The sequence below is a fragment of the Delphinus delphis genome, chromosome 10 (genome assembly GCF_949987515.2).
Source record: "Delphinus delphis chromosome 10, mDelDel1.2, whole genome shotgun sequence".
NCBI lineage: Eukaryota > Metazoa > Chordata > Mammalia > Artiodactyla > Delphinidae > Delphinus > Delphinus delphis.
The window spans coordinates 53,000,554-53,017,929 of NC_082692.2; positions in this window are offsets into that span (position 1 = coordinate 53,000,554).

Here is a 17,376-nt window from a genome sequence, read left to right on the forward strand (position 1 = left end):
ATTTGCCTATTCTAGGTAGCTCATATAAGAGGAATCATACAACGTTTGTTCTTTTGTGTCTGGTTTATCTCACTAAGCATAACATTTTCAAGTTTTATCCATGTTGTAGCATGTATTAGAATTTCATTCCTTTTTAAGGCTGAATGACATTCCATTTGTGTGTGTGTGTGTGTGTGTGTGTGTGTGTGTGTGTACACCGCATTTTGTTTATCCATAAAGAGGACATATTTTTGTGGACATTTCATTTTTTCAATTTGCCTATACAGTAAGTCTCCTACATACAATCTTTCAAGTTACGAACTTTCAGAGATGCGAACATGTGTTCGTATGTCCAATCACATAAATTAGTTCTCGTGTCTGGTGTACATTGACACATGCGTGCATCCTCTACAAGTGGTTGTGCTTTTGTGTACTTCACTGTACAGTACTGTATAGAATACAGTAGTACAGTATCTTTATTTCAAGCCCAGGATGTCTGGAAGCAAGTGTAGAAGCAGTGGTGATGAAGCTGGTACAGCTAGGAAGCGCCAGGAATTGGAGGCCCAGAGAAAGGACGAAGAGAGACAAGAGGAAGAAGACGTAACTGAAGAACCAGAGAGATTCACGATGCAGGAAATGGCAAGGGGATTTTCTTTATTTGAGGAGGCACTGTTAGTTTTTGAGGCACAGGACCCGAAAGTAGAATGGTACATGAAGGTTGCAGCAGCAGTTCAGAATGCAATCCAGTGTTACCATGTCATCTATGACGAGAAAAAAGGAACTACTACCCAGACATCACTGGATCATTTTTCAAGAGGGTAGATAGAATTGAATCCAGCAAGGAACCAGAACCTGTGCCATCAACGTCAGGCGTGAGTGAAATTGCAGCTTGCCCTCCTCCTATTGCTGACGATCCCTCAGCTCTACCATCTCCCACCTCCTCTCCCTCCTCCAGTCAATAACTCTTCTTGCCTGTTCACCTGATGCCAGTTCCTGTATGCCAGCTGTTGTACTGTACCATCGTACTTTTCCAGGTACTGGACTGTAAGATTTAAAATGTTTTCTTTATTTTTTTGGTGTATTTTTTATGTATTATTTTTCTAAAAAGCATTATAAATCAATTACAATACAGTACTACATAGCCAATTGTGTTAATTGGGTACCTAGGTGAACTTTGTTGGACTTACGAACATATTGGACTTATGAATGTGCTCTTGGAACGGAATTCGTTCGTATGCAGGGGACTTACTATAAACAGTTATTTATTGCTATATACAAAAATCACACCATAATTAAGTGTATTAAAATAATAACTTAAAAACAATTGCTCTTGAGTCTTTGGATAGACTGGGCCGTTCTGCTGATTTGGGCTAGGCTTCAGTGATCTCAGCTGGCTTGCCTATCATATCTGCGATACCTTCTAGGTTGGCTTGGAGCTGGCTGGTCTGGGGCAGCCTCATCTGGGTGGTCTGTTTCTGCTCCATGTGCTTTCTCATCCTCCATCAGGCTAGCCTGGGCTTGTTCACATGGTAGTAGAATAAGAACTGTACAAGGTATCTTTAAGCCTAGCACAATGTCACTCTTACCTCATTCTTTTTGGTCAAAGTCAAAAGGCCAGCCTGAATTCAAGTGGTGGGAAATAGATTCCACCATTTGATGGGAGGAACTAAAATATCATAGCATCTATCCATAGGTATAGGAAAGAGTATAACTGTGGCTATCTTTGCAAACAGTCTGCCATGACCTAGTAAGCTAGAGTAAAGTATTTTAAAATTTTGTTTTGTATTCCCCAAATTGATCTACAGATTCAATGCAATCCCTATCAAAATTCTGTTTTTCTTTTTTTGCAGAAATGGACAAGCTGATTCTAAAATTCATATAAAATTTCAAGGGACCCAGAATAGACAAAAGAATCTTGAAAAAGAAGAACAAAGTTGGAGGATTCACATTTCCCAATTTAAAAACCGTAGCCAAGACAGTATGGTATTGGCATAAGGACAGACATAGAGAACAATGGAATAGAATTGAGACCCAGAAATAAACATATACATCATTGGTTGATTGAAATTTGACAAGCATGCCAAGACTATTCAATGGGAGAAACAAAAGTGTTTTCAACAACTGGTGCTGAGACACCTGGACATCCACATGCAAAAGAATGAAGTTGGATCCCTATCTCACATTAGTTACAAAAATTAACTCAAAATGGATCAAAGACCTAAATGTAAGAGCTGTTAACTACAATGTTCTTAGAAAACATAGTAGTAAATTTTCATAACCTCAGATTTAGCAATGGATTCTTAGATATGACACAAAAAGCATGAGGAACAAAAGAAAAGATAGATTTTATCAAAATTGAAAACTTCTAGTGTCATGCTTCAAGTGACACTACCAAGAAAGTGAAAAGACAACCCACAGAATGGGAGCATACACTTGCAAATCATATGTCTAATTAGGGATTTATATCTAGAATATACAAAGAACTCTTAAAACTCAATAATAAAGACATAAAACCCATTTTTAAAAACGGCAATGAGTCTGAATAGACATCCAAAGAAGATATTCAAATGGCCAATAAGCACATGAAAAGATACTCAACATAATTAGTCATCAGGGAAATGGAAATCAAAACCACTAGGATGGCTATAATAAAAAAAAGTCAGATAATAACATGTAGGTGACAGAAAATAGTCACAAAAGATCACATATTGTATGATGCCATTTATATGAAATGTCCAGGATAGGCAAATCTACAGGGACAGAAGATAGATTATTGATTGTTTGGGCTGGGAGGAATAGCTGGATAGGAGGATCACAGCTAAAAGGTACAGAATCTCTTCTGGGGGTGATGAAAATATTCTAAGATTAACCTTTATGATGGTTACATATATCTGTAAATATACTAAAAACTATTAAATTCTACACTTTAAATATGTGAATTGTATGGTATTTCAATTATGTACCAGTAAAGCTGTTATCTTTAAAAGGTCATATATTGTATGATTCCATGTATATGAAATGTCCAGATAGGCAAATATATAGAGATAGAAACAAGATTAGTGGTTGCCAGGGACCAAGGGAAGAGGGAACCAGGATTAACTGTTAAAAGGCATGGAGTTTCTTTTGGGGATGATTTAAATGTTCTGGAATTAGACAGTGGGGATGGTTGCACAATACGTGAATATACACAACACCACTGAATTGTACACTTTCATATAATGAATTTTATGTCATAGGAATTTTATCTTAATAAAAAAATTGTAGCTTGTTTTGTTTGTGACACAGAAAGACTAATGATTCATATACTTCTATTTAAGGTGAGCTATTGAGTAATTGATTCATTCATTAAAATGAAACAAATCTCAAAAATTTTAAGTAAATCACTCTAGTTTTCTAACTTTCTGACTTAAACAGATTATAATTTGCATCACTATACATTCTTTTTTGTTAACATCTTTATTGGAGTATAATTGCTTTATAATGGTGTGTTAGGTTCTGCTTTATAACAAAGTGAATCAGCTATACATATACATATATCCCCATATCTCCTCCCCCTTGCATCTCCCTCCCACCCTCCCGATCCCACCTCTGTACGTGGTCACAAAGCACTGAGCTGATCTCCCTGTGCCACGCGGCTGCTTCCCACTAGCTATCTATTTTACATTTAGTAATATTTGTAAGTCCATGCCACTCTCTTACTTCGTCCAAGCTTACCCTTCCCCCCACCCCGTGTCCTCAAGTCTGTTCTCTATGTCTGCGTCTTTATTCCTGTCCTGCCCCTAGGTTCTTCAGAACGCTTTTTTTTTTTTTAAGATCCAATATATATGTGTTAGCATATGGTATTTTTCTGTTTCTGACTTACTTCACTCTGTATGACAGACTCTAGATCCATTCACCTCACTACAAATAACTCAATTTCATTTCTTTTTATGGCTGAATAATATTCCATTATATATATGTGCCACATCTTCTTTATCCATTCATCTGCAATGGACACTTAGGTTGCTTCCATGCCCTGGCTATTGTAAATAGAGTTGCCATGAACATGGCGGTACATGACTCTTTGAATTATGGTTTTCTCAGAGTATATACCCAGTAGTGGGATTGCTGGGTAACATGGTAGTTCTACTTTTTAGTTTTTTAAGGAACATCCATATGGTTCTCCATAGTGGCTGTATCAATTTACATTCCCACCAACAGTGCAAGAGAGTTTCCTTTTCTCCACACCCTCTCCAGCACTTATTATTTCTAGATTTTTGATGATGGCCATTATGACTGGTGTGAGGTGATACCTCACGGTAGTTTTGATTTGCATTCCTCTAATGATTAGTGAGGTTGAGGATTCTTTCATGTGTTTGTTGGCAATCTGTATATCTTCTTTGGAGAAACGTCTGTTTAGGTCTTCTGCCCATTTTTGGATTGGGTTGTTTGTTTTTTTGATATTGAGTTGCATGAGCTTCTTGTAAATTTTGGAGGTTAATCCTTTGTCAGTTGCTTCATTTGCAAATATTTTCTCCCATTCTGAAGGTTGTCTTTTCATCTTGTTTATGGTTTCCTTTGCTGTGCAAAACCTTTGAAGTTTCATTAGGTCTCATTTGTTTATTTTTGTTTGTATTTCCATTTCTCTAGGAGGTGGGTCAAAAAGGACCTTGCTGTGATTTATGTTATAGAGTGTTCTGCTTATGTTTTCCTCTAAGAGTTTTATAGTGTCTGCCCTTACATTTAGGTCTTTAATCATTTTGAATTTATTTTTGTGTATGGTGTTAGGGAGTGTTGCAATTTCGTTCTTTTACATGTAGCTGCCCAGTTTTCCCAGAACCACTTATTGAAGAGGCTGTCTTTGATCCATTGTATATTCTTGCCTCCTTTATCAAAAATAAGGTGACCATATGTGCGTAGGTTTATCTCTGGGCTTTCTATCCTGTTCCATTGATCTATAGTTCTGTTTTTGTGCCAATACCATACTGTCTTGATTACTGTAGCTTTGTAGTATAGTTTGAAGTCTGGGAGCCTGATTCCTCCAGCTCCATTTTTCTTTCTCAAGATTGCATTGGCTATTTGGGGTCTTTTGTGTTTCCATACAAATTGTGAAATTTTTGTTCTAGTTCTGTGAAAAATGCCATTGATAGTTTGATAGGGATTGCATTGAATCAGATAGTAGATTGCTTTGGGTAGTACAGTCATTTTCACAATGACGATTCCACCAATCCAAGAACATAGTATATCTCTCCATCTGTTTTTATCATCTTTAATTTCTTTCATCAGTGTCTAATAGTTTTCTGCATACCAGTCTTTTGTCTCCTTAGGTAGGTTTATTCCTAGGTATTTTATTCTTTTTGTTGCAATGGCAAATGTGAGTATTTCCTTAATTTCTCTTTCAGATTTTTCATCATTAGTGTATAGGAATGCAAGAGATTCCTGTGTATTAATTTTGTATCCTGCTACTCTACCAAATTCATTGATTAGCTCTAGTAGATTTCTGGTGGCATCTTTAGGATTCTCTAAGTATAGTATCATGTCATCTGCAAACAGTGACAGTTTTACTTCTTTTCCGATTTGGATTCCTTTTATTTCTTTTTCTTCTCTGATTGCTGTGTTAAAAACCTCCAAAACTATGTTGAATAAGAGTGGTGAGGGTGGGCAACCTTGCCTTGTTCCTGATCTGAGAGGAAATGGTTTCAGTTTTTCACCATTGAGAACGATGTTGGCTGTGGGTTTGTCATATATGGCCTTTATTATGTTGAGGTAGGTTCCCTCTATGCCTACTTTCTGGAGAGTTTTTATCATAAATGGGTGTTGAATTTTGTCAAAAGCTTTTTCTGTTTCTATTGAGATGATCGTATGGTTTTTATCCTTCAATTTGTTAATATGGTGTATCACATTGATTGATTTGTGTATATTGTAGAATCCTTGCATTCCTGGGATAAACCCCACTTGACCATGGTGTATGATCTTTTTAATGTGCTGTTGGATTCTGTTTGCTAGTATTTTGTTGAAGATTTTTGCATCTATGTTCATCAGTGATATTGACCTGTAGTTTTATTTTTTTGTGATATCCTTCTCTGGTTTTGGTATCAGGGTGATGGTGGTCTCATAGAATGAGTTTGGGAGTGCTCCTCCCTCTGCTCTATTTTGGAAGAGTTTGAGAAGGATAGGTGTTAGCTATTCTCTAAGTGTTTGCTAGAATTTGCCTGTGAAGCCATCTGGTCCTGGGCTTTTCTTTGTTGTTAGATTTTAAATCACAGATTCAATTTCAGTGCTTGTGATTGGTCTGTTTATATTTTCTAGTTCTTCCTTGTTCAGTCTTGTAAGGTCATGCTTTTCTAAGAATTTGTCCATTACTTCCAGGTTGTCCATTTTATTGGCATAGAGTTGCTTCTAGTAATCTCTCATGATCCTTTGTATTTCTGCAGTGTTGGTTGCTACTTCTCCTTTTTCATTTCTAATTCTGTTGATTTGAGGTTTCTCTCTTTTTTTCTTGATGAGTCTGGCGAATGGTTTATCACTGTCGTTTATCTTCTCAAAGAACCAGATTTTAGTTTTATTGATCTTTGCTATTGTTTCCTTCATTTCTTCTTCATTTATTTCTGATATGATCTTTATGATTTCTTTCCTTCTGCTACTTTGGGTTTTTTAATTCTTCTTTCTCAATTGCTTTAGGTGTAAGGTTAGGTTGTTTATTTGAGATTTTTTTATTTCTTGAGGTAGGACTGTATTGCTATAAACTTCCCTCTTAGAACTGCTTTTGGGTCATAGTGTTTTCACGGTCATTTGTTTCTAGGTATTTTTTGATTTCCTCTTTGATTTCTTCAGTGATCTCTTGGTTGTTAAGTAGTGTATTGTTTAGCCTCCATGTGTTTGTATTTTTTACAGATTTTTTCCTGTAATTGATATCTAGTCTCATAGCATTGTGGTCAGAAAAGATACTTGATACAATTTCAATTTTCTTAAATTTACCAAGGCTTGATTTGTGACCCAAGATATGATCTATCCTGGAGAATGTTCCATGAGCCCCTGAGAAGAAAGTGTATTCTGTTGGATGGAATGTCCTATAAATATCAATTAAGTCCATCTTGTTTAATGAATCATTTAAAGCTTGTGTTTCCATATTTATTTTCATTTTGAATGATCTGTCCACTGGTGAAAGTGGGGTGTCAAAGTCCCCTACTATGTTTGTATTACTGTCAATTTCCTCTTTTATGGGTGTTAGCATTTGCCTTATGAATTGAGGTCCTCCTATGTTGGTGCATAAATATTTACAATTGTTACATGTTCTTCTTGGATTGATTCCTTGATCATTATGTAGTGTCCTTCTTTGTCTCTTCTAATAGTCTTTATTTTAAAGTCTATTTTGTCTGAGAATTGCTACTCCAGCTTTCCTTTGATCTCCATTTGCATGTAATATCATTTTCCATCCCCTCACTTTCAGTCTGTATGTGTCCCTAGGTGTGAAGTGGGTCTTTTGTAGATAGCATATATACTGGTCTTGTTTTTGTATCCATTCAGCCAGTCTATGTCTTTTGGTTGGAGCATTTAATCCATTTACCTTTAAGGTAATTATTGATATGTATGCTCCTATTACCATTTTCTTAATTGTTTTGGGTTTGTTATTGTAGGTCTTTTCCTTCTCTTGTGTTTCCTGCCTAGAGAAGTTCCTTTAGCATTTGTTGTAAAGCTGGTTTGGTGGTGCTGACTTCTCCTAGCTTTTGCTTGTCTGTAAAGATTTTAATTTCTTCCTCAAATCTGAATGAGATCCTTGCTGGGTAGAGTTATCTTGGTTGTAGGTTTTTCCCTTTCATCACTTTAGCTGTTTCCTGCCACTCCCTTCTGGCTTGCAGAGTTTCTGCTGAAAGACCAGCTGTTAACCTTATGGGGATTCCCTTGTATGTTATTTGTTGTTTTTCCCTTGCTGCTTTTAATATTTTTTCTTTGTATTTAATTTTTGACAGTTTGATCGATATGTGTCTTGGTGTGTTTCTCCTTGGATTTATCCTGCATGGGACTCTCTGTGCTTCCTGGACTTGATTGACTATTTCCTTTCCCATGTTAGGGAAGTTTTCAACTCTAATCTCTTCAAATATTTTCTCAGTCCCTTTCTTTTTCTCTTCTTCTTCTGGGACCCCTATAGTTCAAATGTTGGTGCGTTCAATGTTGTTCCAGAGGTCTCTAAGACTGTCCTCCATTCTCTTCATTCTTTTTTCTTTACTGTGCTCTGCAGGAGTTATTTCCAGTATTTTATCTTCCAGGTCAATTATCCGTTTCTCTGCCTCAGTTATTCTGTTATTGATTCCTTCTAGAGAATTTTTAATTTCATTTATTGTGTTCTTCATCATTGTTTGTTTGCTCTTTAGTTCTTCTAGATCCTTGTTAAATGTTTCTTGTATTTTTTCCATTCTATTTCCAAGATTTTGGATCATCTTTACTATCATTATTCCTAATTCTTTTTCAGGTAGACTGCCTATTTCCTCTTCATTTGTTTGGTCTGGTGGGGTTTTACCTTGCCTCTTCAACTGTTGTGTGTTTCCCTGTCTTCTCATTTTGCTTAACTTATTGTGTTTGGGGTCTCCTTTTTGCAGGCTGCAGGTTCGTAGTTCCCATTGTTTTTGGAGTCTGCCCCCAGTGGCTAAGGTTGGTTCAGTGGGTTGTGTAGGCTTCCTGGTAGAGGAGACTAGTGCCTGTGTTCTGGTGGATGAGGCTGGATCTTGTCTTTCTGGTGGGCAGGACCACGTGCGGTGGTGTGTTTTGGGGTGTCTGTGACCTTATTATGATTTGAAGGAGCCTCTCTGCTAATGGGTGGGGTTGTGTTCCTATCTTGCCAGTTGTTTGGCATAGGGTGTCCAGCACTGTAGCTTGCTGGTCATTGAGTGGAGCTGGGTCTTAGCATTGAGATGGAGATGCCTGGGAGAGCTTTCTCTGTTTGATATTTCGTGGAGCTGGGAGGTTTCTGGTGGACCAATGTCCTGAATTCGGCTCTCCCATGTCAGAGGCACAGACCTGACACCCAGCTGGAGCACCAAGACCCTGTTAGCCCCATGGCTCAGAAGAAAAGGGATAAAAAAAGAATGAAAGAAAGAAAAAAATAAAGTTTTTAAAATAAGAAATGAAAAATAATTATTAAAAATTAAAAAAATTAAAAAGTAATTAAAGAAAGAAGAGAGCAACCAAACCAAAAAACAAATTCACCAACAATAAGAAACATTAAAAATTGTACTTAAAAATAAAGACAGACAGAACCGTAGGACAAATGGTAAAAGCAAAGCTATACAGACAAAATCACACTAAGTAGCATACACACTCACAAAAAGAGAAAAAGGAAAAAAAAATATATCTATATATATATAAAAAAAAGGAAGAAGAGAGCAACCAAATCAATAAACAAACCTACCAATGATAATAAACTCTAAATACTAAACTAAGATAAACATAAAGCCAGGAACAAATTAGACGTAGAAAGCAAACCCCAAGTCTACAGTTGCTCCCAAGCTGTACCACCTTAATTTTGGGATGATTTGTCATCTATTCAGATATTCCAGAGATGCAGGGTACATCAAGTTGATTTTGGAGTTATAATCTGCTGTTCCTGAGGCTGCTGGGAGAGATTTCCCTTTCTCTTCTTTGTTCTCACAGCTCCTGGGGTTCAGCTTTCGATTTGGCCGCACCTCTGTGTGTAGGTCACCTGAGGGCGTCTGTTTTTCGCTCACACCAGAGGGAGTTAAAGTAGCAGCTGTTTAGGGGGCTCTGGTTCACTCAGGCTGGGGGGAGGGAGGGGTGCGGAATGCTGGGCAAGCCTGCAGCGTCAGAGGGCTGTGTGACGTTGCAACAGCCTAAGGCACGCCGTGTGTTCTCCCAGGGAAGTCATCCCTGGATCACGAGACTCTGGCAGTGGCGGGCTGCACAGGCTCCCGGGAGGGGAGGTGTGGATAGTGACCTGTGCTCGCACACAGGATTCTTGGTGGTGGCAGCAGCAGCCTTAGCGTCTCATGCCCGTCTCTGGGGTCCGCGCTGTTAGCCGCGGCTCGCGCCCGTCTCTGGAGCTCCTTTAAGCAGCACTCTCCTCACGCATCAGGAAACAAAGAGGGAAGAAAAAGTCTCTTGTCTCTTCGGCAGCTCCAGACTTTTCCCGGACTCCCTCCCGGCTAGCTGTGGCGCACTAGCCCCCTTCAGGCTGTGTTCTCGCCGCCAACCCCAGTCCTCTCCCAGAGATCCGACTGAAGCCGGAGCCTCGGCTCCCAGCCCCCGCCCACCCCGGCGTGTGAGCAGACAAGCCTCTCGGGCTGGTGAGTGCTGGTCGGCACCGATCCTCTGTGCAGGAATCTCTCCGCTTTGCCCTCTGCACCTCTGTTGCTGTGCTCTCCTCTGCGGCACCAAAGCTTTCCCCCCGCCCACCTCCTCGCTCCGTCTCCGCCTGCGAAGGGGCTTCCTAGTGTGTGGAAACTTTCCCTCCTTCACAGCTCCCTCCCACTGGTGCAGGTCCCGTCCCTATTCTTTTGTCTCTGTTTTTCCATTTTTCTTTTGCCCTACCCAGGTACGTGGGGAATTTCTTGCCTTTTGGGAAGTCTGAGGTCTTCTGCCAGCGTTCAGTAGGTGTTCTGTAGGAGTTGTTCCACATGTAGATGTATTTCTGATGTATTTGTGGGGAGGAAAGTGATCTCCACGTCTTACTCCTCCGCCATCTTGAAGGTGTCTGTCTGAATTCTTTAAATGACGGTGCTTACTTATGGGAAGAATAAGAAACCCAACCACCATTCTAGGCACGTGGTTTTAATTAATGTAATTACATCAATCTGAGACAGTTTTGAAAAAGCATTTACTGGACATTAAAGTGGGTGTTAATAGTTATAATTTTCAGATTTAATCATTTGGCCTAAATACTTTTTTTTTAAGTGTTTAAAATTTTTTTTATTTATTATTTATTTTTGGCTGCGTTAGGTCTTCATTGCTTTCTCTAGTTGCGGTGAGCGGGGGTTACTCTTCGTTGCAGTGCACGGGCTTCTCATTGTAGTGGCTTCTCTTGTTGCAGAGGCGTGTGGGCTTTGGTAGCCGTGGCATGTGGGCTCAGTAGTTGTGGTGGGCTTAGTTGCTCCATGGCATGTGGAATCTTCCTGGACCAGGGATCTAACCCGTGTCCCCTGCATTGGCAGGCAGATTCTTAACCACTGCGCCACCAGGGAAGTCTCTCTACTTACTTTTTTACATATATAAACTACCAAAAAGAAAGAACAAATTATAGTTACTTCTGTTTTTGGAGTCCTTTCCTGGGTCCACATTTTGACAAAGTTCTTTTGTATTTAGGACAAAGAAGATCAATATAGAGTGGCTCAATACCAAATTGCTCTTGAATTCCAAGTATTGTCATAGTTACTTTACAGCTAACATTACAGAATAATACCATACCCTGCTTTGTATGAGAGGTTATGCAAATAAAATTTTAACTTGTTACTTTTTCCTTAACTAAAGCTTATTGCCTGAGAATTGCATCTATTGAAACTTACCTTGCTGAATGTTTGAGCAACTATTACTATTTTATACACTTTTTAGTTCTTTTTTTTAAAATTGAAGTATAGTTGACTTACAAAGTTGTGTTAGTTTCAGTTGTACAGCAAAGTGATTCCGTTACATATATGTAAGTATATATTTATCCATTTTTTAAAAAGTATCACTGGTATCTGGGACTGGGAAGATTCTTAACATTTTGAGTAAGAAATGAATTTGTTAATTTAAAAAATGATAATACCCAGAATTAATTAGGATGTGGAAAAAATAGACACTGTTAATACTTTGTTGCTCAAATATAAATTGGTACTAAACTTCTGGAGAACAACTTGGTAGTAAGCATTAAGATTTTAAAAATTTCTGTAATCTTTGACCCAACAATTCCAATTTTAGAAATATATCCTAAGAAAATAATTGAATTAGTGTGCAATGTTCAATGTTCATTGTATCACTGTTCTATACAAAAAGTCTCTGCAAGCAATCTACATTTCTATCAATAGGCATTAAGTTAAGTTTGACATATTTACAAAAGGAAATACTATGTGGCCATAGATTGATATTCATTATCATGAAAAGATGTCCAGAATATATTATGATGAAAAAAGCAGGTTATCAATCAGTATTTGTCAATTAATCCCATTAAAATGCTACACAGAGTTTATACTTTTCTATTATTTTCTTAATTTTTGCAATGAGCATGTGTTACATTTACAATTCTAAATCAGTAAACTAATTGCTATCTGAAGAAAAAGATGCCTTTCTTTGCCTTAACCTCTTTAACTACTAGACAGCATTTATATTCTGGGACTTCTCTGAGCTTCCCCACTACACTACCCTTCAAGGAAGGTAAAGTAGTATCTCCCTCCTCCATGACATCTTAAGAGATGCCAAGATCAGGCCAAAGGTCACACCAGACAAGGGCAACGATGGCCAATTCCAGGGTCAATTAGCCAGCTGCCCCATTCAGGGTTCTTCAGTAGAAGGTTGCTGCAGTGTTTCACAATTAAGTGTGGGTGACACCCTCTCAGGAGCTTTAAGAAGCTAAACACAGGTAATCCCACTGACCTCATCAAATCCTATGCCTCCCTCAGCCTTGGGGACTCTCTGCATCCCCCTACATCACTCTCTACTAAACTGGTCCATCCCATCCCTCCTGTTCTCTCTCCAGGGGAATCCTGCATAAGCTTCCTTCAAAGAGCCTTTAATAACAGTGTTGGCTTCATTTGGGGGTTGGGGGGCTGTAAGAGCAGACAACTCTATTTCCATCCTGGTAAGTACCAGGTATACTGAAACCACATATTAAATGCATTTGGTCACCTGGATAAAAAGTTCATTTCACCTGGCTACTCCCAGGAAGAGAAAATCCTATCCCTATGATTTTGTTCTGTAAACTTAAGCATGATTTATAAAATGTAAAAGGATAGGATATTCCCAAGTTTGACATAGCTGTATTAGTCATAGCTGTCCCTCCTCCCAGAAAGAAAAAAAAAAAACAGAAAAGAAAAAAAAGAAGGGGGAATAGTAGGGAGCAGATAGATCAGACTCAGAAATGCCATTTGTGCAAGAATTGTGTGCAAGTCATCACTGTTCTTATACATTGTGGTACCCCCACTGTTTACTTTCAGTGAATGTCTATTAAATATAAATGGAGGTAACATTGCACAGAGACTTAAGATGTATTTTACATATTCAGTTGTGCACCACAGTTGGATCTTGATATGCTGAATGTTTGCAAAAAGGGCTGTACTGTAACCAAGTCAGATCCAAATCTGTAAACAGACTGACAAAATTTCTATTTATTAAGAAGAAAATTGCATCCTACAGAAGAGACCAAAGTCCATAATTCTGTAATTAAAAGCAGGATTTAGATAAGAGAAAAAAGTTTTAGTGATCAGGAGACATGAAAAAAGTGTAAAATTTGTTTGTCTCAAAATAGCCAAGCTTGGGCATATGTCACAAAGCTTCCACCAAAAATGGGTTAGAAAGCTGAAAATTAATGCAATTGAGTTCTAGATTATAAAAATGAGGCAAATCTCAGTTTTTAATGAATTATTATAAGCAGTGTCTTAGTTTGATTTTTCATGCTCACTCTGGGGCAGTCTGAAATAGGTAGTGTCTCCCTTGGGCTCCTCTAGTTTGCCCACCCAGTTATCTTCCCAGAACTGCACTCTTCATATGACCTGTGATGCACTCTTTTCCTATCGCCTTTCCTGGATAACCTGATAAACAGCCCCAGGTTAATGGAGAATAGACTTCTTTCACCTAGTGATTAAGTGCATTTTAAGCAGGTGATTGTTCTTGTCAATGATAATTTGAAGTTTGTTACTTTCAGTTTGTTTCTGGACATGGGCTCCCTGTTGTGGTTCATAGGATAGGACTATGACATACAAGATATATATACAAGAAACTATATCTTCATTTTTGCAGCTGCAAAGATTACTTGGGCCCTGATAGAGAAATGATTATAGCTGAATAGATCAATAATTTTTAAGGAAACATTGTAAAGACCTAAGTTAACTTATTTCATCCAGAATTATACATGTATAAAGACCCTGTATGTAAGAAATTAAACCACTCGAATAAAGAAAAATCTGGCTTATTCATCCTTCCAAAAATAATAACCAGCATTTATTGACTGTTTACTATGTTCCAGGTACTGCTATAAACATTTTATGTACAAAATTATGTAACTTTTTATTATGGGAAATTTTAAACTTAAGAAATAAAGATCATTATGAATAAACAACAAGATCCTCCTGTATAGTACAGGGAACTATATTCAATATCCTGTGATAAACCATAATGGAAAAGAATCTGAAAAAGAATATATATATCTATAACTGAGTCACTTTGCTGTACAGCAGAAATAAACACAACATTGCAAATCAACCATAGATCAATAAATTTTTTTAAAAATTAAAGATCATTAAAAAACCTTTATGTATGCATTGCCCACTTTATTTATTTATTTATTTTTAACATCTTTATTGGAGTGTAATTGCTTTACAATGTTGTGTTAGTTTCTGCTGTACAGCAAAGTGAATCAGCTATATGTATACATATATCCCCATATCCCCTCCCTCTTGCATCTCCCTCCCACCCCTCTAGGTGGTCACAAAGCACCGAGGTGATCTCCCTGTGCATCGCCCACTTTAAATCATTATCGGGGTTTCTCTGGTGGCGCAGTGGTTGAGAGTCCGCCTGCCGATGCAGGGGACACGGGTTCGTGCCCCGGGCCGGGAAGATCCCACATGCCGCGGAGCAGCTGGGCCTGTGAGCCATGGACGCTGGGCCTGCATGTCCGGAGCCTGTGCTCCGCAACGGGAGAGGCCACGACAGTGAGAGGCCCACGTACCGCAAAAAAAAAAAAAAAATCATTATCATCAACATTTTGCCATATATGTTTTATTTACCACCATCATTCTCCTCCCTCAATTTTTTTTTCTGGAGTATTTAAAGCAAATGTCACATGTCCTATAATTCACTCATAAATATCTTAAATACATTCTTAACTTTTAAAATATATTAGCTATTTTAGTCGTCAAAAGCAGATACTATTATTATTCCCATTTTACATATGTATAAACTGAGGCAAAGGTTATTGAGTGATTCAAACCCTGGAGTCTGATGGCCGGACTCCAAGATGGCCCCCGCCCCCGGCCTCCTGGTATCTATACGAGATGCTATGTCACTTCTGAGATTGGACTTGGGTGCCTCTCCCTTTTTTGGGAGACACCCACGTCCAACTGCCATGTCCCGCAGCCCCATGGCGGGGTCCCGCATGGTGAAGAATGCAGGCGTCCAGCCAACAGCCCGCGAGGAGCTTAGGTTTGCCAACAACCACAGCAGAGAACTCGGAGGCAGATCCTTCAGCCCTATTTGAGCCTTGAAATGACCGCAGCCGGAGCTGACTGTTTGACTGTATCCTCATGAGAGACCCTGAACCAGGACCATCCAGCTAAACCGCTCCTAGATTTCGGATCCACTGAAATTGTGAGATAATAAATATTCATTGTTGAAGTCGCTATATTTTGGGGTAATTTGTTATGTCGCAATAGATTACTAACACATCCTGTATTCTCAATCACTGTTGTATTCTGTCCCCAGATACAAGTCTGGGATGGCTTTTGCTTTGCCAGTACTCTGATACTTAAATGACAATGCTGAGGCAATGAACTGAAAGGATATATTTAGGGAGTTTAATATCACACACTCATTTAACTGATATTCTAATCTGTGAGTGGTGAATGTAATAAGGGGACTAATTAATTAAACCAAGTATCCCACTTGCATATAATTTCCGTATCAGCACAAACTAAACTACTTCCTACTTTAAATTTAAAAAAAAAAAAAGACTGCAGAATATTCTCTCTTTTTTTTTTTTTTTTTTTTGCCATGTGCCTTGCCGGATCTTAGTTCCCCAACCAGGGATCCAACCCTGCCCCTCAGCAGTGAAAGTGCAGAGTTCTAACCACAGGACCACCAGGGAATGACCTCTCTATTAGTTATTAAAACAATACCCTATTAATTGCAATTTGATTGATTCCAGGTTTTTTTTGTGTGGTTGTTACAAATGATGCTTCATTGAACATCTGTGTACATCCTATCTTAATGAACTTTTGCAGGTATAGCCTTATGGCATATTTCTAGCAGTGAGCTTGATAGGCCAAGGGTATGTGCTTTCTACATTGGTAGTGACTGCCAGATCACCTTCACAAAAGTCCCACTAGTTACAATACCACCAATCCTATGCGAGTTTCCCCATCTTCCCACACATTTGTTAGAACTAGATACCATTAAACTTCTCAATTTTGCCAATCCAAAAGGTGTTAAATATCTTCCATTCTTTGGATCTGCATTTTTTTTAAACTGTGGATGAAGTTAAGCCTCTCTTTATGAGTTTATTGATCATTAGTATTTCTTTTTCTCTGAACTATCTGTCCTTACAAGAGCTCTTTGTAAAGTATGGACATGTTAATATTTTTCTCAGTCATTTGACCCTTGACTTTGTTTATGATTTATGGTTTTTGGACTTTAGATACTACTTAGTAAAGCTCCTTCTTCTACAGTAGCAAATATATGTTCCCATGCTTTCTTCTAGAAGTTTCTGTTTTTCATTAGTTACATAACATCTTTGCTCCCTCTGGAATTTACTTTGGTTTAAAGAATGAGATAGGGATTCAGTATTTTTGTCCTCCTCCCCATATATATAATAATATAGTTGTTTTGATACCATGTACCTAATAATCTCTCATTCCTCATCAATTTGACATGACACCTTTATCACAAACTAACTCTCCATATATATTTGGATCTATTTTGGACCCTTTATTCTATTCCATGGATCTACCTATTTCTTTACAAGTTCTAAAGTACTTCAGTTATTACAGCATCAATTTGTAGTAGGACCATCCATACCTTGTTTTGAATTTTCCTGGCTACCATGAATTATATAACTATTTTTCAAGATAAAAAAATCCTTTGTATTTTAATTGGGATTGGATTGAATTTATATGACAACTGAGGAAGAATTTATATACTTAACATATTTAGTCTCTTGATCCAAGAAATGTTATGTCTTTCAATTTACTTATCTTCTTTTATGTCCCCAAATAGAATTTTGAAGTTTTCTTCATTTAAATTCTATATATTTTTTGTTTGTGAATGCTTAGATATTTGATCAGTTTATAGTTTTTAAAATAAAATATCTTCTTCCACTAAATTTTTTCATAGTTATTAATTAGGGATATGTTGCTGATTTTTATATACTCAATGTATAACCTTCCATTTTGATGAATTCTATGATTGCTTCTAATAGTTTTTAGTAATTCTCTAGGGTTTTTATTTTCTAGATATATATTGTAAACACTGTTGGTGTCCCACCCAGACTCCCTTTACAAGCCC